At 37.8% G+C, this 21,352-nt stretch overlaps 2 long non-coding RNA genes across 2 annotated transcripts in view; one reads left to right on the top strand and one right to left on the bottom strand.

Moving 5' to 3' along the window:
* Positions 1 to 10,553: 10,553 nt before the first annotated feature.
* Positions 10,554 to 19,046, bottom strand: LOC131819754 (uncharacterized). The gene is made up of 3 exons (XR_009349321.1): positions 18,977 to 19,046; positions 14,513 to 14,702; positions 10,554 to 10,658 (listed from the first exon to the last, which is right to left on the bottom strand). It is a non-coding gene; the product is annotated as an uncharacterized LOC131819754 (long non-coding RNA).
* Positions 19,047 to 20,123: 1,077 nt separating this feature from the next.
* LOC131819748 (uncharacterized) overlaps positions 20,124 to 21,352 on the top strand; it is a 112,695-nt gene continuing 111,466 nt past the window's right edge. Inside the window, exon 1 of the long non-coding RNA XR_009349315.1 lies at positions 20,124 to 20,393. This is a non-coding gene — a long non-coding RNA (uncharacterized LOC131819748). The remainder of the gene's footprint in view (positions 20,394 to 21,352) is intronic.

Below are 21,352 nucleotides of genomic sequence, written 5' to 3'. Positions count from 1 at the left end.
CCATGTTTGATATGTGAAGATCTGGCTTTTGTATCCATTTTAATTCATTGGCTATTTCTTAGTGATAGTAGACTGGCTTCACTCACCCCCTTTCTGAATTGTATGCCCTAGATTTCCATAGCTTCATGGCAGGCCAAGAAGGCTCCCAACTCAGAAGATTGAGGCCTTCCTCTAAAATTTTAGAAATATAATGAAATAGACTGAGTAGCTGAATTTATGTGACCATTGTTCTTTTTATTTATGTCTCTATCATAGGATTATTACATTAGTTGTTTTTCTGTCTTTTTAACTCACCAGATTAAAATGTCAGAGGACCATGGCTTGTTCACTTTTATTTACATAGTCTGGACCACTGGTGATACTCAGAATATATATATGGTTAATAAATGAGTGGCTATGGATGGAAGAGTTGGAAACGGAAGAGAAGAAAAGGCATTTGTATTGGTTTATGATGTGATAAAACGGAAAGGAGGGGGATAAAAAAAGCAAAGGATATTTACAATAAAGATATTTCCCTACGTTGGTGGAAAGGTATAATATGTATGCTAGGAAAGGTCGAAAGTGTTCAGATTTGAATACTAGACTGAATATTACATTTAGGAGTTTGTGTCTTTATTCTATAGATAGTAAGAAGTTTGCACTATGTGTAACAGAAAAATGTCATGTAGGAACAATGCTTCAGGAAGATTAATCTATCTGCTGAATGCTAGAAGGACTAAATTAGGGAAGGATTGGAGGTTGGAAGGTGAGCAAAAAGGCTTAACTATAAAGAAAAGTAAGGCCTGAACTAGAATGCTGGCACCAGAGTAGCAACGTAGGGATGATGGAATAAATGTTTTGAAGGAAAAAATTATCAGGACTTTTGTTATGTTCTGGTTTGGAGAGCAAAAGAGAACCATGTGAAATGTGACTTTCAACCTCAGAGTCAGGATAACAAAAATGCCTCTAGTTCCAAATGCCAATAAGATAGGAGCCTGGTGCCATGCTGGGAAGAGGAAGGCATTGGAAATAAGTGTTAGATATTTTAATTTGAAGGATATTGAGAAATATGTGACTATAAATATCTTACACATAGTTTAAGATAAGGGACTACAATTCTGAGGAGAAAAGTGTATCAAAAATAAACATTTGGTAGTAATCTATATAAAGGTGATAGTTGATTTTTTTAGAGAATGGAAAAAAATCTCTAAGAGAGATACTAAGAGAACAGTAGTAATAAAAAATAAACTTTGGGATTATCTATATTAAATATAGTTGTTTGTGGACAATGTACACAGAAAAATAAGATAATCAAATTATTGTTTATAATTATTTTGTACTTTACTGGACAAATTAATTTGGTTGTAACCTCTCTAAATAAATGTCTTAAATTGATTTAAGCTGTATTAATGGAAATAAGGATGATAAAAGGGATTCCATCCACCCTCATAGTTTTCCAAGTAGGAGATATTTAAAATTATAGAAAGGGATGATATTTTTCCTTATTATTTCATATTACTCCTATACATATTTTATATGACCATAATAGTAACTTCTTTTGAGAAATTTATTATTTGTCAGTTTGGGGGCACTCCATAATATTCTAAAATCAGAGCATCTCCCTACCTTCCCTCTCCAGTTTTACTGTGATAATAGGACATCTTAATGTTAAATTTCTAAAAAGTCTTAAAAACAGTTAAACTTTTAAACAAATAACATGATGCAGATAGTCTCACACAATTCTTTTACTCATCTTACGACTCAATACCCTTCAGCTTGTAACTCCCACCAAAATGTTTATTAGTATTAATCAATAATTATATAGTGTTTTATTCTCTACTTTGTATATAATGTTCAATTTGATAGTCATAGTAAATTTGGCAGTATGTTATTATCATTATAATTGCCATCTTACAGATGAATGAAATGAAGCTCAGAGAGTTTAAGTAACTTTCCTAAGTTTTTTTTTTCTTTCTTTCTATTTTTCTTTTTACTCTAAAGGCACATAGGCTCCCTAGTGGTCTTGAAACAAATAGTAAAGGGGTGCAGAAAATCCACTAGATGTAAGAAATAACAATCATTTCTATATTTTAAATATAGAAATAACATAGTGGACCATCTTGGTGGCCCAGTTGGTTGAGCGCCTGACTCTTGGTTTTGGCGCAGATCATGATCTCCAGGTGTTGAGATCGAGCCCCCCACCCCACCCCAACCAGTTCTGCACAAAGTCTGCTTGGGATTCTTTCCTTCTCCCTTCCTCCCCTTCCCCGGCTCACACAAAAGTGCTCTTTCTCTCTCAAATAAATAAATAAATAAAATTTTAAAATATAGAAATTAAATTTTGCTGATATTAATATACAGACTGACCCTCACATGCTGAACAGTTGGTATGTCCAGTGGTCATGCTCCCTGGCACTCTGGATACAGGAGGTGTCTGGATGGAAGTGTAGGAGTTCACACACAGATGACTTCACAGGATCCCCTCTCTTATGTGCTTACTCTCGTGTATCGTGTCACAGAGTAGTTTACATATGCCCAATTGAGAGAATTTATGGATTAGATGACCCATTTTTAATCCCCACAAAATGAAGAAATGACATACAGAGATTCCTGTAACAAAGACGAATATTGGAATAATGATGAACAATGCGTAAGCAAGTAAATTACAAAATGGCAGAACTGTCACTTCCCTTACTCATAATGTAAGATTTTTAAATTAAATTTAGTTTATTTGTTTGAGAGAGAGTGAGCAAGAAGAACATAAGCAGAGGAGAGGGAGAAGTAGGGTCCCTGCCTGCTGACCAAGAAGCTTGACTTGGGCTTGATCCCAGGACCCCAGGATAATGACCGGAGCTGAAGGCAGATGCCCAACCAACTGAGCTACCCAGGCACCACCATAATATAAGACTTTTATCAGCCATAGTATAAGATAAAATAATGATCTAAGGAGCAGTTAGCAAAAAAAAAATTTTTTTTGACAATCAAGGATACTATTTAAAATATATATTTATATCCACTGTTGTTATTCATGAATATCACATTAAGTGTGTATTTTTCCTAGAGATGTTGGCTAGTGCTTAGTAAGCCATTTTAACACTAAGTACCTAACATGACAAATTCTGTTTGAAGTAAAACTCATCCCAATGTTTTACAAAATTTTTCTAAAAACTAATGAAAATTCTGAGTTTCCTTTAAAATTTCTAGTGTAATTGCAAAGGCAGCATGTAGTCATTCATGATGCCACACTAAAATTACTGAATTAGTACCCAATATAGTAGCAAACCAACAGTCATTCCTTTTACAACAAAGTGTCAAAAGATGCCTAGTGAACACTGTTGAGGATTTGAAAAATGTTAGAATAAATTTCACAATAAAATAGGATATGCTATACAGTATAGTATCAATGTTTCTCCAAAGTGTAAGCTGGCAGTATTTTGTTAGATTCTACTTCAATAATAAAGTCCACAAAAAAAGCACTACTGTTGTGTAAGTCACTAAAGAACATGAACTAAAAAAGATATCTTTTAAAAACTTCCTTAATGAAAACAATATTTTCTACAAATATTTATATAACCGAGTTGTATTGCCTGGAATTTCAAAAGTACTCCTAGGTTACAGGCAAATTTAAGAGAAAACAATTCAAATTTGTTCATTCCATCAATCAGGAAAACATAAAGTGAAATTAAAGTCACACATGTACAAAGGGTGTCATCAACATGGTTAATTTATTTTTTAAAAGATTTTATTTATTTATTTTGAGAGAGAGACAGAGAAAGAGGGAGAGAGCATGAGCAGGGGGAAGGACAGAGGAAGACGGAGAAGCAGACTCCCTGTGGAGCAAGGACCCGATACCCAAGATCATGACCCGACTGAAGGCACATGCTTAATAGACTGAGCCACTCAGGCAACCCAATATGGTTAATTTCATTAAAATGACAAATTTAAATCTACAACAAAAGCTCTGAATATTGCAATCACATATGGCATGATCATAAAGATCTTTTATACTACAGTGGGTCTAGTTGGTTATCTTGTACCAAACACCTTGAGAAAGCTGAATTTATGGACACCTGGGTGCCTCAGTTGGTTAAGTGTCTGCCTTTGGCTCAGGTCATGATCTCAGAGTCCGGGGATCAAGCCCGACATTGGGCTCCCTGCTGAGGGGGTACCTGCTTCTCCCTTTCTCTCTGCCCCTTTCCCCACTCATTCTCTCTCTCTCTCAAATAGGTAAATAAATTTTTTTAAAGTTGAATTTATGGACAAGCACACATTTTTCTTTAAAAAAAAAAAGATAAATGTTCCTTTTCTAATATAAGGAACAGGGCTATCTATTAAACTATTGCATTACCTGCCACCTATCATATAATAGTAATTTAAAAATCACACTTAATTTGTCCCTTGGAGGCAAATGTGGCATTTTAATGAGAGAAAATTAGTACTTTTTTTTAAAAGAAAGTTGTATTATAAAAAGTACCTTTAAAAAATGGATATTAAAAAATGAATATTTAAAAATATTTCCACCTTTCTGTGATGAGAGTGTATGGGAGATATTGAGATGAGCTGATCAGATTAAAGGACTTCCTGCCTAGCTATGGGGACTGAGGTCAGCTGCTTCAAGGTTAGCCTTAGCTACAGAGCTACCCTTCCTGGGATACATGGTGACCGAGTGATGCAGAGATATGAAGGCTCAACCCTTTTTGACCAATGCAGGTTAAATGTTCCTGACTTTCCTGTTTGAGGGGTAATCTAAGCATTGTTGGCTTCTATCAGAGTTTGACTTCTTCCTCTGCCTCTGCCTCTGTTTCTTCTTTCTTTTCTTTGGTCCCTGAAAAACATCTTGTCCCCAAACTTAAAAATGTCTGTTTTCTGACAACCTTAACTGCAACAAGTATCACTTAGTAAAACTCTGTGTACACCTATAAAGTTAGAAACAGATTTTCTTAACTTTTTAAAAAATCTTCCTTATGAAGAGTTCCAATGTTTTTGAAAATATTTACAAAGTGGTGCTTGGGTGGCCCAGTTAGCTAAATGTCTGACTCTTGATTTCAGCTCAGGTCATGATCTCAGGATTGTGAGATCAAGCCCCACATCATGTTGGGTTCCATGCTGGGTGTGGAGCCTGCTTAAGATTCTCTCTCTCGGACACCTGGGTGGCTCAGTTGGTTGAGTAGCTGCCTTCCGCTCAGGTCATGATCCTAGTGTCCTGGGATCGAGTCCCACATCGGGCTCCTGGATTGGCAGGGAGTCTGCTTCTCCCTCTGCGTCTGCCTGTGTTCACTCTCTCTCCCTCTCTCTCTCTGACAAATAAATAAAATCTTTAAGGGACGCCTGGGTGGCTCAGTGGGTTAAGCCGCTGCCTTCGGCTCAGGTCATGATCTCAGGGTCCTGGAATCGAGGCCCGCATCGGGCTCTCTACTCAGCAGGGAGCCTGCTTCCCTCTCTCTCTCTCTGCCTGCCTCTCCATCTACTTGTGATTTCTCTCTGTCAAATAAATAAATAAACATCTTAAAAAAAAAAAAAAAGATTCTCTCTCTCCCTCTGCCCCACCCCCCCAAAAATAATTTTTAAAAAATTTACAAAAATTATAAAAATTAACTTTTGATGGATTTATAGGATTTTAGTGATCAAAATCATGGAGGGTCAAAATTTACTCTTCAAATTTCAACAAAATTTTTATCTAACTAGTAGATTAAACTGAATTACTTTAATAAGCAGAATTAATGATGAATTTTATGGATTAAAATTTACATATTTGAATATGATATGTTTTTCAGCCAAAAAACTTAAATCTGAGTATTTGAATAAAATGAACTTAAGATATAGACAGCTAGACTGGTATATTACAAAGTATTAAAACAATGATTTTAAGAATAATAAAATATTCACATTATTCTTTCTAAAAACATTTATCTCACTAAGATAATTGCTACTGGTGAGAACAAAAAATGTTTACATGTTTGATAAATAAAAAGTTGTTTGTAAAAATTCTATTTCATCTTGCCAACATATTTTGTTTATATGTATATAATTTATAAGTATACTGGGAGGTACTTAAAAATTTTTCACTGACACAATATGGATAAGCATCAAAATTTTTGGTCATGAGGACACCTGGGTGGCTCAGTTGTTAGGTGTCTGCCTTTCTATTCAGGTTGTGATCCTGGGATCCTGGGATCAAGCCCCTGCATGGGGCTGCCTGCTCAGCGGGGGGCCTGCTTCTTCCTTTCCCACTCCCGCTGCTTGTGTTCTCTCTCTCTCTTTCTTTTTCTGTCTCTCCCTGTCAAATAAATGAATAAAATCTTCTTTAAAAATGTTTTTTTCGGTCATCATTGTAGTACACCATGCACAGTCTTTGATATTCAAAGAAAAAAGACCTGTGACAAAGGGCAAGATGAACAGAGAAAGCATGAGAGGGTGCAGAAAGAAAAGTTTATATTTTAGTAACCAGAACACATTTCCTTATCCTGGGATAGCATAATCTAAAATCACAGGAGGTTGGATTTTCAGGAGATTTTCTTTGCCACCCACATAGTGTATTCCACACCCTGGAATTCAGGCAATATTCTAGATCAAGAGGGTGATAGTTAATTCTATGTGTCAACTTGACTGGGCCGCAGGGTGCCAAGATTTGGTTGAACATTATTCTGGGTGTGTTTGTAAGGGTGTCTCTGGACGAAGTTAACATTTGAATCCGTAGACTGAGTAAAACAGATTGCCCTCCTTAATGTGGCTGGGCCCTATCCAATCAATTAGAGACCCAAATAGAACAGTAAGGCTGAGTAGCCATTCTGACTACCTGCGTTACAACAGTGGTCTTCTGCTCTTGGATTACAACATACACCATCTGCTCCCCTGGGTTTATAGTTTGCTGACTACAGATTCTGGAACTTCTTAGCCTCCCTAATAGCATGAGCAAATTCCTTATAATTGTCTCTCTGTCTGAGTGTCTGTAACTGGGGTGCAGGGTTACAAGAGGACCTGGCTTCGGGGGTCCCAAAGAGTCCAGATTCATCCACTCACTGCTAACAAAATCCAAAAGCAGAGAAATGAGTGTTGGTGAAACACGAAAGGAATTTAGTTCAGTGGGGCCAGCACTGGGAAGATGGCAGACCTGTCTCTCAAAGACCCTCTATAGAGTGCTGAAAATAGTCTCCAGCTTTATGTAAGGAAAATGTGGGGCAAATGTTGGTGGGTTTGTGCAGGTGGGAAGTAAAGGTCAGATTGATCATTGTCTTGGAATCTGTCACCGTGGGTGTTGCTGGCTCAGTAATAAAGGCAGTCTTTATTGTGTAAGGCGTAGTTTCAGTTCCCATCAGGGGATGGTTTGCCCACATGGTCTTTTGCCTGAGTCAAGAGATAAGCTGGAAAGAAGAACTTAATCTGAAAGTGCAGACTGAGGTTGAAATGGAAGTAGTTCAAGTTCTTTCTGTCTGTTATCTATCTCTCTCCCTCTCTAATTATAGAAAATTCTCTATATATTTAGATAATTTTCCTACCTTTTCCTATTACTGTCTTCACAAAATACTTTAAACTCTACCTGATAAATAACTGAGAAGTGGAGGTTCAACCAAGTGAGGTTGAACTCTTTGGCCTTTGTCCTGAGAGGTCTCTTATTCTGTATTGTTGGAACCTCTTGGCATTAAGAAAATTCTAACATCCACCCTATTTGGTATATAATTAAGCTATATTAAGCACTTTATTACTTATATCAAACTTAAAAAAACCAAGGTAGGTGTCAGGTGAGGAAAAAAGATTACACTTTTCCAAGTTACCCCAAAGCAGGGAGAGTTAAATAATGAACCATATTTCCATCATCAGATTGAACAATTATCAATATTCACCATCCTTGTTTTATCTACTAGTTTATTCTTTTCCCCCTTCTTTTTTCTGTGTTTTTTTTTTTGTTTATTTGTTTGTTTTTTGTTTCCCCCTTAAATGTGCTCTGTTTAAGATAAATTCCTGTCACTAGGTCGTTTTATCTATACATACTTTGATATGTAGCACTAAAAAATAAGAATTTGTTTCTTTCTAACAAACTATAAACATCATAAAAAAGCCAACATATTTTAATATCCATTTGATACACAGTTCATATTTTAATTCTCTAATTGCATCTAAACTCCCTTTTCCTGGTTGGTTTACTAGACTAAAGATATACACAAGATTCACACTTAATATATTATATGCTCTATTTTAGAAGTCTCACTTTTTTTTTTTAACTTGCCATTGATTTATTGGTGAAACTGGGACACTTGTCTTGAGTCTTGAGAAATGACCCAGTTGCCTAATTGTTTCCTTGTGGTATTGTTTAACTTGTCCTCTAGCCCCTAGAGGGGCAATATATAGATACGGTTATAGATATATAGATGTAGATACAGATTTATTTTTCTTCTTCTTCCTCTTCTTCTTCTTCTCCTTCTCCTTCTTCTTCTTCTTCTTCTTCTTCTTTTAAGCTAGTCTGCACACCCAGCATGGAGCTCCAGTGTGAGGCTTGAACTCATGACCTTGAGAATGAGACCTGAGCTGAGATGAAGGGTCAGACAGTTAACAAAGACTGAGCCACCCAGGCACCTCAAGCCCCTATATTTCTTAAGCTAGAATTTGTTTGAAAGTTCTAGTTAGATTCAGATTTTTTTTTGGCAAGACTGCTTGTGCTGTATACTCCACATTGCACGAAGGAACATGATATATGACTATCCAACTTTTTTTGATGCTTAAGTTTGATCACTGGTTTTGGTAGTGGCAAATTGGTCCTCCCATTTTTTTTTTTTTTTAAGATTTTATTTATTTGAAGGGAGCCTGGGTGACTCAGTGGGTTAAAACCTCTGCCTTCAGCTCAGGTCATGGTCTCAGGGTCCTGAGATAGAGCCCGCATCAGGCTCTCTGCTCAGCAGGGAGCCTGCTTCCTCCTCTCTGCCTGTCTCTCTGCCTATTTGTGATCTCTGTCTGCCAAATAAATAAGAAAAAGATTTTATTTTTAAGACAAAGATTTCAAGAAAAAGAAAAAGATTTTTTTAAAAGAAAAATCTTTTAAGAAAAAGATTTCATTTATTTGAGAGACAGAGAGATCATGAGCAGGGGGTGAAGAGTAGAGGGAGAAGCAGACTTCCAGCTAAGCAGGGAGTCCAATTCGGAATTTGATCCCAGGTCCCTGGGATCATGGGATCATGACCTGAGCTAAAGGCAGACACTCAACCAACTGAGTCACCCACGTACCCCAGTCCTCCCATTGTTAAGGGGTCCTATCAATTTTTCCCCTAATGCATTTTTCTAGCCCATTAATTCTTTTACATTTATTTTCTGGATTTTTTTTTCTCTCAGTAACTTTCCCTTACCAATGAGGATGATTTTAAATATTTTACGCAGAATTGATGTGATAAAAGCTTATTTCTTTCTTATTAATTCCCATTTCAAAGTAATGAGTCAGTGCTCTTACTACCTCCAATGATTTCTGATAAGTTCTTGTTAATTTTTTGTTTTTGGCTATCTCTCTCTGTTGGAACATCATTATCACTTATGCCTTTTTATAAAATTATTTTCAATGAATTGAAATTATTGTTTTTATCCTCAAATTATTCCATCTTTGACCAAGCTGGCTCTTAACATCCTTTTGACAAGACCCTATTATAGTTTGATGTCTGCTTTGTCTTTCAGCACAAGATGTCTAAGACTTTCTTATAAATTGCCTGACCTGGACTGGAATCCAGCCATTGTTTATAAGGAGCCCTACTTTCTTTTCTTGATGAATGATATCTAGAACACACCATCTGTCACTAGGTGTAGTCATTGCTTAGACATTTTCAGTAGACAGAGCTAACATCTTATTACAGAAAATTTAAACTTTTATTACAAAAATCTTTAAACATACCTATAAGTAGAGAAAATAGCATAATAAATCCCTCACGTGCTATCTTCCACTTTCAACAGATATCTGAGTTTTGCTTATCTTATTTTATCTAGTTCCCAACTTTCTATAAAAAGCTCTTGAAAATCTAGGACAGAAATATGGACAAGGGACATGAAGTAAAATTCCATAAATGAGAAATCACAAATGGTCAGAAAACTTGGAAAGATATTTGAATTTCACAATAACTTTCAAATTACAAGAAGTAAAGATTGAAAACATGATTGCCCATTGTGGAATAGGTTATAGCAAAAGAGAATGTTCATACAGTGCTGAAGTGAATACAAATACAAATTCTGGACAGCAGTTTAACAAATTACATCAGAAACCTTAAAACCAGAGATGCTAGGGTGGGTTAAGTGTCTGCCTTTGGCTCAGGTCATGATCCAAGAGGTCCTGAGATCAAGTCCTGCCTTAGGCTCCTTGCTCAGCGAGGAACCTGCTTGACTCTCTACCTGCTCTTCCTGCTGTTTCCCTCCAACCAACAGACTGCGCTCTCTCTCTCCCTGACAAATAAATACATAAAATCTTAAGAAGAAAAAACAATTTTCTTCTTAAAAAGAAGAAAAAACAATTTTCTTCTTAAAAAGAAGAAAAAACAATTCTCTCCTCTGTAACAAAGAAACTTTAAATGCAATGATTTAAATAAGAGAGATTTATTTCTTTCTCCTCCATGGAGTCATTCAAGGGCACAGGTTAGCAGGAAGACTGCCGCAATATGAGGCATTGTCGTCATGTGCATTGTAAATGCTGGGTCACCACCAGATCCAACTTCCTGGTGGCAGAAAGAGGGAGAAACATGAAAAGGCATGTCCAGTGTTGTCAAGACCAAGTCTATCCACTCATATTCTATTAATGAAAATGCAGTTATACGGTGAAAATGTAGCTATAGGTAGTTATACACTAATCTTCAGGGAAAGCTGGGGAATCTAGATTCATTGGTCAGGAGTTCATGTGTAAGGAGGAGAAAACAGATTTTTGTGAACACCTTGTAATCTCTTCTATACTTATGATCCAGTAATTTCATTCTAAAAATTTAACTTTAAAAATTATGACTGTTCCCAAAGATTTACCTACAAGTATCACAGCTATGCATATAATTGTAGAAACCAGAATCAACACAAATGTGTAAAACAGCAAATTCGTTAGAGTTTTTTTTTTTTCTTTAGAGAGAGTGCATGCAGACTTACAATGGGGAGACAAAGGAAAAGGTAGAGAAAGAATATATATATACATATATATAATTTTTTTAAAAGATTTTATTTACTTATATGAGAGAGAGAGAGAAAGAGAAAGAGAGCATGTGTGTGAGCAGGGGGAGGGGCAGAGGGAGAGGAAAGGAACCTCAAGCAGATTCTGACCTGAGCATGAAGCCCACTGTGAGATCATGACCTGAGCTGAGATCAAGAGTCAAATACTCAACCAACTGAGCTACCCAGGTACCCCTCTTTAAATAGATTATTATGCATTATTATGAAGGAATACTTTATATCCCTTAAAAATGATGTACTGAATATTTAATGACAACAAAAGAATTTCAATGTTATAGTAGAAATGTTTGAAAGTCAAAATGGATTAAAGACCTAAATATGGGACCTGAAATCATAAAACCCCTAAAAGACAATATAGGCAATAATCTCTTGGACATTGTCTTGAGCAAAAATGTATGGATATGTCTCCTCAAGCAAGGGGAAAAAAAGCAAAAATAAAATATTGGAACTACACCAAAATAAAAAGCTTTTGCACAGCAAAGGAAACAATCAATAAAACAAAAAGACAACCTGCTGAATGACAAGAAATATTTGTAAATTATATACCTGATAAGGGGTTAATATCCAAAATATATAGAGAATTTATATAACTTAACATTAAAAAACAAACCAAAAAAAAAAAAAAACAATTCAGTCATAAAATAGGCAGAAGATCTGAACAGATATTTTCCCAAAGAAGGCACACAGATGGCCAACTGACCCAGGAAAAGATGCTCAACAACACTAATCATCAGGGAAATGCAAATCAAAACCACAATAAGATATCTCATCTTCTCAGTTAGAATGACTAGTGTCCAAAAGACAAAAAATAACAAATGTTGGCCAAGATGTGAAGAAAAGCAAACACTCATGCATTGTTGGTGGAAAGGTTAATTAGTGCAGCCACTGTGGAAAACAGCATGGAAGTTCCTCAAAATTTAAAAATAGAACTACCCTATTATGATCTAGTAATTCTACTCCTTGAGTAGTTACCTAAAGAAAATGAAAACACTAATTTAAAAAGATATATGTTTCTGTGTTTATTCAGCATTATATACATGGCCAAGATGGAAACATTCCAATTTTTTATCAATAGATGAATGAATAAAGAAATACACACACACACGGAGCACAGAAACATGCATTACATACTGGAATATTATTTAGCTATAAAAAAGAATGTGATCTTGTCATTTGAGACAACATGGATGGACCTAGAGAAATTATGCTGAGTGAAATAAGTCAGACAGAGAAAGACAAATGTCATATGATTTTACTTATATGTGAATCTAAAAACAAAACAAATGACAAACAAACAAAAAACAACTCTTAAATACAGAAAAAACCCCCAAACTTGTTGTTGCCAGAGAGGAGGTAGGTGAGGAAAGGATGGGCCAGGTAGACAAAGAGGATTAAGAGGCACAGACTTCTAGTTGCAAAATAAATGAGGTACAGTGATGAAAAGTTTAACATGAGGAATATTGTCATATTGTCAATAACACTGTAATAACATCATATGGTGACAGATGATGACTATACTTATTACGGTGAGCACTGAGTAATGTATAGAATTGTCAAATCGATATGCTATATACCTGAAGCTAATATAAGGTTGTATGTCAGTTATAGTTCAATAATTTAAAGAGAGAGAAGTGTTAGAGGTACTCATCCAACTAACAATTATTTAACCAACTAAATTTTAGCCATTTTCACATCACGTGATGCTACGTAGTAATTATTGCTGTTGGCAATAATTGAGAAATTATCTCAAATATATTTTCTCTCAATATTTTGAACCAAGGTGCACAGAGTAGTCATATCATACTGGAATTTGGGGTTGTAAGAGGAGGTACACGCAGTCTGAGCTGAATGTGTATCTTCATGTTTTCTCCATAAATTCTACTTTTGTTCTAACATTCTTTGAATATTTTGTTTCTTCCAGCTCAATGATCTAGGAAAAAAAAAATATTTTTACCTAAAAAAGAAAATAATTAGGTTATGTATACAGTATGATTCCTCTTTTCAAAAAAAACAAGTGATCGAAAACAGTTTGTATTACCGACAACAATTAATGAAGGATAGTTTGAAGAAAGATAGGCAGGGACAAGGAGCCCCTGTCCTAAAAGGAAACTACCTTCACAAGGATTTTACACCCCGGAAGGACAAAAACCTGACTGGGTGACAGGCAGATGAGGGTTAATCAGATTAAAATGGTCACCAACAATCTCCTAAAAACCCCTACACTTAGAAACTCTGGTGACAATCTTCTCAGGTCCCCTCCCTCTTTGGAAGCTTTGTACTATAGCTCAATAAAATTTGCTTTGTTGCCCACCACTCTTTGTCTGGTCTACCTCTTCATTCCTGGAAGTGGCGTGACCAAGAACTGTGGGCACCGAAGGAAAAGAAACCCTGAAACATGATGAATATCTCCAGTGGTAGTATTGAAAGACCCTAGAGGACCCACACCCAAGGACACACTCACAGACCACTGGATGCAATAAGCAAGAGGATTTTATTCGGGCATGCTCGGACTCCCAGGGACACTTGACCAGGATGGGTCAGTGCCTGAGAGCCCCGATCTGTTTCAGGAATGCCTTAATATAGAATTTTACAGTCCATTACATCAGAGCCCTCACTTTTCTAGCCAGTAATTTCAAAGCATTACAGGAAGGCCTACACATAGGTAGCCAATCCTTTAAAACCAACCATACATTCTGGCCAGTCACCCTTCAGGTAGTGTACAGTAGAGGGTACGTGTTGAATTGAACGTTTCTAACCTTTATCTGTATACGTGCTGAACCGCACGTCTCCAGCTAGCGTACGTGTCTCCGGCCTTGGTACGGGAGGCAACCCTTATCAATTTTACTTAGTACTAGGGGAAATTCTTAACAGGGGAAGGGTATAACTTTATTTGATTACACAGCGAACAAGGGTTTAAGCAATTTTTCATTTCTTAGCAAAGCATTAGAAGCATTATTATACAGAAGCCAGAAACAGCTGGGTTAAACACAGATTTTTGCTATTCGTTATCCTGTTATGCTGCTTGCTGACTCCCTTATCTATGGTCAGCGGGCCACAGTTTCTTAGTTAGCATAAGCTGGTTATAAAAAGAATGTTAAAACTTATAGGCTATACTATAGTTCTGACCTGGGGTCCTTCAGTATTACAGTTGATTTTTATTTTCTTCTATTAACTTGTGTTTTCTGAACTTTGTATAATGATCAGGTTTTCTTTTCCTTAAAAAAAAAATGAATAGCACTTTTTAGAATTTGACAGAAAATTCTAAAAATTGGTATTGGGTAAACTTGCTATCCTTTGGCATATCAGTCTGTCCCTGTTTCTTGGTATCACTCCCATGAGAAGCTCAGGCAGAACTTACCAGTACAGAGCAATTGGAAAATCACCATATGGGGACACCTGGGTGGCTCAGTGGGTTAAGCTGCTGCCTTTGGCTCAGGTCATGATCTCAGGGTCCTGGGATCAAGTCCCGCATCGGTCTCTCTGCTCATAGGGAGCGTGCTTCTCTCTCTCTCTCTCTGCCTGCTTCTCCGTCTACTTGTGATCTCTCTCTGTCAAATAAATAAATAAAATCTTTAAAAAAAAAAAAGAAAAGAAAATCACAATATGGGAAATTACAGGCTTCGCATTTTATGGATTCATTGAAAACATTAATATATTGAATATTTATAAATTTTAATCTAATTTGTTTTTATAATCCTCAAGGATTATAAAATAAAGAATAAAGAGAATTACAAGGAGGTGTGATATGTATTTTTTTAAGTTTACTTTTTAGATTTGTTTTATTTTATTTATTTATTTTTTAAAGATTGCATTTATTTATTTCAGAGAGTGAGAGACAGCACAGGCGGGGGAGTGGCAGGCAGAGGGAGAAGTAGGGAGCCCTATGTGGAGCTCAATCTCAAGACCCCGCCATCATGACCTGAGACCACCCAGGCACCTTTAGAGAGAGCATGAGAGCACATGAGTGCATGTTCACGTGAGTTTCGGAAGGGGGAAGGGGGGGACAGGGAGAGGCAGACTCTAGGCTGGGCTGCAGTACCCCACCAGGGCTGAAGGTAGGGTGTAATTAACCTATGACCTATGAAATCATGACCTGAGCTGAAATCAAGATGGGTTGCTTAACCTTGACTGAGCCAGAGCCACTCAGGCAACACGAGAGGTGTGTATTGAAATTAGATATTGGGTTGCCTGAGTGGCTCAGACTGTTAAGTGTCTGACTCTCAATTTCGGTTCAGGTTATGAACTCAGTTTTGAGATCAAGCCCCATGGGCTCTGTGCTGGGCCTGGAGCCTGCTTGAAATTCTTTCTCTCTCACCCTCTGCCGCTCTCCCTCCGCCCTCCCCACTGCACGTTTGCACGTTTTCTCTCTCTCTTAAAAAAAAAAAAAGTTAGAAATCAATGTAACATTTGTACCTGGATTTGTTAAAAGTACAGAGGGGAATATTCTCAAAGAATAAGACATAGTGAGGGTGCTTCAAACCTGAAGAGCATATGCACAAAACGCAGACATTGTTTTTGCACAATCTGCATGAATCCTCTAATAAAGATAAAAATTTGAGCCTCTCATCTGTGGTGGCATGCTGTTTTTGGCAAACAAACAGCAACACAAAAAACACAATTAGGATAGGTAAGGATTAAGTTATAGAAAAATCACTTTTAAAATAGCCATAACACTTTGCAACTTCAGTAGCAATTCTGCCTCTGATGCCGCATAAATCATGTCTTAGACTTTCAGCCTCCACAATAAATTCTTTATCAGCACCACAAATTTAGAATATATAAAAATATCAGCACCATTATCCCATGTGAGCAGCATAACACAGCCCTCACAACGCATAAGAGCAGATTGAAAGAATCACCAGAACAAATTAACGATATTGTTTACTAGACTTTATGAGGGTATAAAATATATTTTACTAGGGAATAATGATTTGTTTGCAGACTTTCAATTATAGATGGTCTCAACTCATCTAAAATCATCTTTCTTTACTATTTTCTTTTTTTTTTTTTTTTTTTTTTTTTTAGATTTTTTTTTTTATTTATTTATTTGACAGAGAGAGATCACAAGTAGATGGAGAGGCAGAGGCAGGCAGAGAGAGAGAGAGAGAAGCAGGCTCCCCGCCGAGCAGAGAGCCCGATGCGGGACTCGATCCCAGGACCCTGAGACCATGACCTGAGCCGAAGGCAGCGGCCTTAACCCACCGAGCCACCCAGGCGCCCTCTTTACTATTTTCTTTTGTCCATTTCATCTTCTTTGTTTCTCTCAGTTAGGTTTAACATAATCACCATTATCTCTGATTAGTTCCTATTATTATTAACTGTCTACAGTATGCAGGGCACTGCATAGGGAATAGAAGGAATATACAGATAATACATCACTTCTGCCCTCAAGGGGTTTGTGATGTAGATATTAAAAAAATTACAAAAATGTAACTTTTTTAGAAATACTTTTAGAAATAATGGAACTGGGTGCCTGGGTGGCTCAGCCCAGCTCAGTTCATGATCCCAGAGTCCTGGGATCAAGCCTTGCATTGCTCCCCGTCTTGTGCTCTCACACTCTGTCAAATAAATAAATAAAACCATAAAAGAAAAAGAAAGAATGGCCCTAAAACATTCAGAAATAATCATTTTGTAGTCCATTAGATTCGTAATTTTAATGTAAAAACTGATAATTTATTCTTGTCATAATATAAAGTCATATTCTTTTCTTCGAATCTCTAGGAAAAAGCCCCAAATTATTTTCAGACGCAGTGTGTGACGTTTAAAAAAAAAGTTAAAAGTTTATTAGCTTTTTGAATGAAATCAAACCTATAATTCAAGCAAGCTTTGGCAAACACTATTTTGTCTGATTAGTTATTTTAATCGAGCATCTACAACGATCATTGCACTTCAGTACTCAGAATCGGCCGCTGGTCTCTCCCGTCAAGTAACAAGAGAAGGATGACTATGATTCCTCGGTACCTTGGGCAGAAGGCAAACTTTATAAACCTATTCATGCCAAAGGGCGAGGCTCAGGATAACCTGACAGCAGGCAAGCAGGAAGTCAAGCTGCCGTCTTGTGGAATGCCGTCTCTCTGTGCTCTGCGGAGATGGGGAGGTAACCCAGAGGACCCACCACCCCTTGACCCGGAGCTAGACCCGGGCAATCAGTGAGAGGCTCCTCCCCGCCTCCGGTGTTTGGAATGTACATTTCTCCGCTGTGGCAGCACTAGGAGCCACTTCAAGGACATAGAAATGAGACAGAAATGTATTGCTGAGAACGTCAGCGGGATACACGTGACTGGACCAGAGGAAGGCTTTTGTAAACCTTTAGGTTTCTGGTGCGCTGATGCACAGAGCGCCTCATGCCGGCCCCCAAGGCAAACCCTGTGTATAAACAAGTTCCCTTGTTTATGAGACCTGCCACCCACCAACCTGGAGCCGCTTGCCTCCTTCTTGGGTCTGTCCTTGCCCTCCATGCCCCGCCGCCAGTTTAGGATTTTCATCTGAGGGACTACCGAGGTTTGGAACCCACAGGTGGCAAGACAGTTTTGGATTGTTTAATTATTTTTTTTTTAACTAAAGTGTTCAGATAAATATCCTAAAGCAGTATAAAATTGGAAAGTGGGAGTTCTGACTTTAATCAATTAATTTGGTCCCATATTCTACAGGAAAGCGACGAAGCCTTTTAAGACCCGTTCTCATGTTCATTCCCATGGCTTTCCTACCTCAGTCCCTTCATCAACCTCTCCTTCCTAGTGTCCTGATCCCTCCCTGGGGAGAATCCAGCTCTCTCCATGTGACCGAAGAATCTTGAGGGTGTCCTGGCCTCCAGAGCCGTTTACACCTGCCATCAGTTTCCCTGTGGCGGGTTTTGGCTGGGAGGGTTGCACCTGCCCGCGAGCCTCCGGGTCAGAGGGGATTGCAGGAGGCGGGTCCCTCTATTGGCACTGAGAGCGGGTGGGTGCTTTGACTTGGCTTCGGGTTCTGCACCGGGAAAGGTGGTGTTGTTTATTTCCTCAGTTAGCCTGTGCCCAAGTATACCTGTCTTAATTTTCTTCTGAAAACCAGTCTATTCTCAACATGCAGAATTTCAGTTCCTCCTATTACTGTGATTCCAAAACTAAGCTTTGGGAAATAATAGTCTTAAAGTTGCAAAACCTGGAGGCCCTTTGACCCAGCTGGCTTTAAGACTGCGGTAGCCTATGTAAGCAAAGAAGACTCTGGAAACCGGAGTCAATGCCTATTCGTGTCTCATGGTGGAGAAAGCAAAACCCAAGAACGACCAAACAGCCAGCAAGACTTTCCCGACCAGAACCTGCTTAAGCTGTACCCAATCAAATAATCTCCTTCCTTTGCTCTGCCTCTGCTCTGTAAAGGCCTCTCCCCCTTCTTCAGATGGTGGGGTGCTACAAAGCACTTTCAGCTGGGTGCTGAATGCTCAGTTTGAATGCTCAAACACACTCTTCAAAACTGTAATGTACTTCAGTTTATCCTTTAATATTTAGTGTGTTATTATTAATAGTGTACCATTAGTATTGTGCTAAGGGAACAAGCCACTGGAAGGTAGGTGTATTATTTCTCTAGGCATTTTATAATGCTGGATTGGGTCCTAGAGCCAAGGTTTTAAGCCTGCGTATACAATTCCTCCTGATAGTAAGGGATGAGTTTCAGTTCATCTTGCCTACTTTGCCATCCCATCTAGTTAATCCTACTTCATAGCTATCTCTTGACTCCATTTTCTTTTTTCCAACCCTTCTTACACTGTTGAACCTAGGGATAAATTCTAAACTTTGTAGCCCTGCATACAAAGCATTTTATGGCCTAACCCTCCCCTACCTACTTTGTGGCCTCATTTGTAGCTACTCCTCATTTGTGGTCATGAAAATGCAGCACTCAGGTCTCCTAGTGCAGGAAGTGTAATTGACTGATGACCCTTGTGTTACAGTATTAATCCCTGTTAAGCAACAGGGGCATTACCCTGTAGCATCCAGTATTTCTGCTCTGTTCTTAGGGCGACTAGCTGTTAATATATATTTTTTTGTGTGTGTTGTAAAGATCTTTTTTTTTTTTATAAATTAATTTATTTATTTTCAGAAAAGCAGTATTCATTATTTTTTCACCACACCCAGTGCTCCATGCAATCCATGCCTCCATAATACCCACCACCCAGTACCCCAACCTCCCACCCACCCCCCCCCCCCCCCCCCGCCACTTCAAACTCCTCAGATTGTTTTTCGGAGTCCATAGTCTCTCATGGTTCACCTCCCCTTCCAATTTCTCCCAACTCCATTCTCCTCTCTAACACCCCCTGTCCTCCATGCTATTTGTTATGCTCCACAAATAAGTGAGACCATATGATAATGGACTCTCTCTGCTTGACTTATTTCACTCAGCATAATCTCTGTTAATATTTTAATTTGGTTCCTGGAGAGTCTCTTCTATGCTTCTATGCTTTGTTTCCTCCCTATGTCTTCAGCTTTACCTCAGAGTAACCTAATAAAATAAAAGTTCCATCATTCATCCTACAAATATTTACTATTGAATGTCTACTGTTTGCCAGGCACTTGGGACACATTTCTAAACAAGATAGAAAAAAAAAAAAAAAAGCCAAACTCCTATTTTTGTGGAGCTTGTTATAACTGGGGGAGACAGACAATAAGTGATTAACATAGTATATAAATTAAAATAACATATGGAAGAAGATGATATGTACTGTGGAGTAAGATTGTATAGGGTAAGACACACCTCAAGTGTGTATGGGGATGAAGGGTGAGTTGCAATTTTTAATAGTTATATCAGCCTTCTGCTCAACCTCCCAGTTACTCAACTGAGTTCAACATTGGATTATAAGAGCCCACACAGTCTGGTCTCTACAATCTCTCTGGCCTCATCTCCATATACTATCTTCCCTTTTCTCTCTATCTGATAACCTTGGCCTCCTTGCTGTTTCTAGAATAGTCCAAGCATGCACCTAATTCTGACTGGACCTGGCCTCTCCTAGACATCCACACAGCTGAATTTTTTTTATCATGTTAAGTCTTCTCAAATGTTTCTTTCTCAGTGAAGCTGTTTACAGCCACTTTATTTTAAACTGCTTTTTAAAAAAATCCCCATAGCCTTTCTCCCATCTCTGATCTGATTTCTTCTCAGTTGCTTGTGTATGCAATATACCATGTAATAGACTTATTTACTGTCTGTCTCTCCCTCCCTGGAATGTAAGCTCCAGAAGGGCAGTGTTCTACTGAACCTCGAACTTAGTAAGTATTCAATAAATAATTGGTTGAAAGAGAGTAAATGGAGAACCTGAATGATGGTAGCATATTGGACCTGTTCTTGTGCAACTTGAGACCTACAGGGTAAAACTATCTTAGATCATCTCCTTATATTTGTGTATACTTGATCCTTTCTGTAGCCTGAAGAAATTTTTTACCATGTAACAGCTGTAAATCGCCTGGGTAGCTTTGATGATTGTGATGTCTTTATACTTTGGTCTGCTGCATCCCAGGGGCCAGCTTGCTGCAATTTGCTAAGAGATAACAGAATATATATTTAAAAATCTAGGAAGATAATTTTTCTTGACCTCATAAACCATAATCATGAGATTGTACCTGTTGCTAAATTCTCTCCAAGTTAAGATTACTAGTGTTGGTGTCATATTTATACTGACACATATTGATTTTACCAATTTTCCATTAACTATGACATTTTGATTTTGGAATTCACCAGAGCAGAGAAAGAGAGAAATTCACATACTGTAGAATCTCAGTTGTAGTTGCTACTTCCTCCCCCAAAGTTGGGTTACTGCTACCATTGAAGTTGTTTATTATTTATATTTGTACCTGCACATGTTGCTTTTACCATTTTTCTATGAACTATGGAAGTTTGATTTTGAAATGTATTACAGCACAAGGATGGATGTGCATATACTACAGGGTCTCATTTGCAATCATCTGAGCAGCTGCTACCAGCCGTGACTTCCAAGTGTCAGAAACAGGTGCTCTGTGCTGATGTTTATTCCTCTTATCTCTTATAGGGAAGATTAGGTTATTATGTTGAACATGAAGGTCATCCTTTTGGGCAGGAAATAGAATGAATTGCTTTTTCGTGAACATAATAAAAGCTTATGCAAGACCGAGGCTGGCCTGATTTGCTGCCATACTTATAAAGTTTCAGAGTATATTAAAATTCTACCATTCCTGTTGGACTGTATTTTAAG

This window comes from Mustela lutreola, chromosome 1 (genome assembly GCF_030435805.1).
Source record: "Mustela lutreola isolate mMusLut2 chromosome 1, mMusLut2.pri, whole genome shotgun sequence".
Lineage (NCBI taxonomy): Eukaryota > Metazoa > Chordata > Mammalia > Carnivora > Mustelidae > Mustela > Mustela lutreola.
Note: the sequence above shows the minus strand (reverse complement) of the source record. Positions and strands in the feature narration are given on the sequence as shown.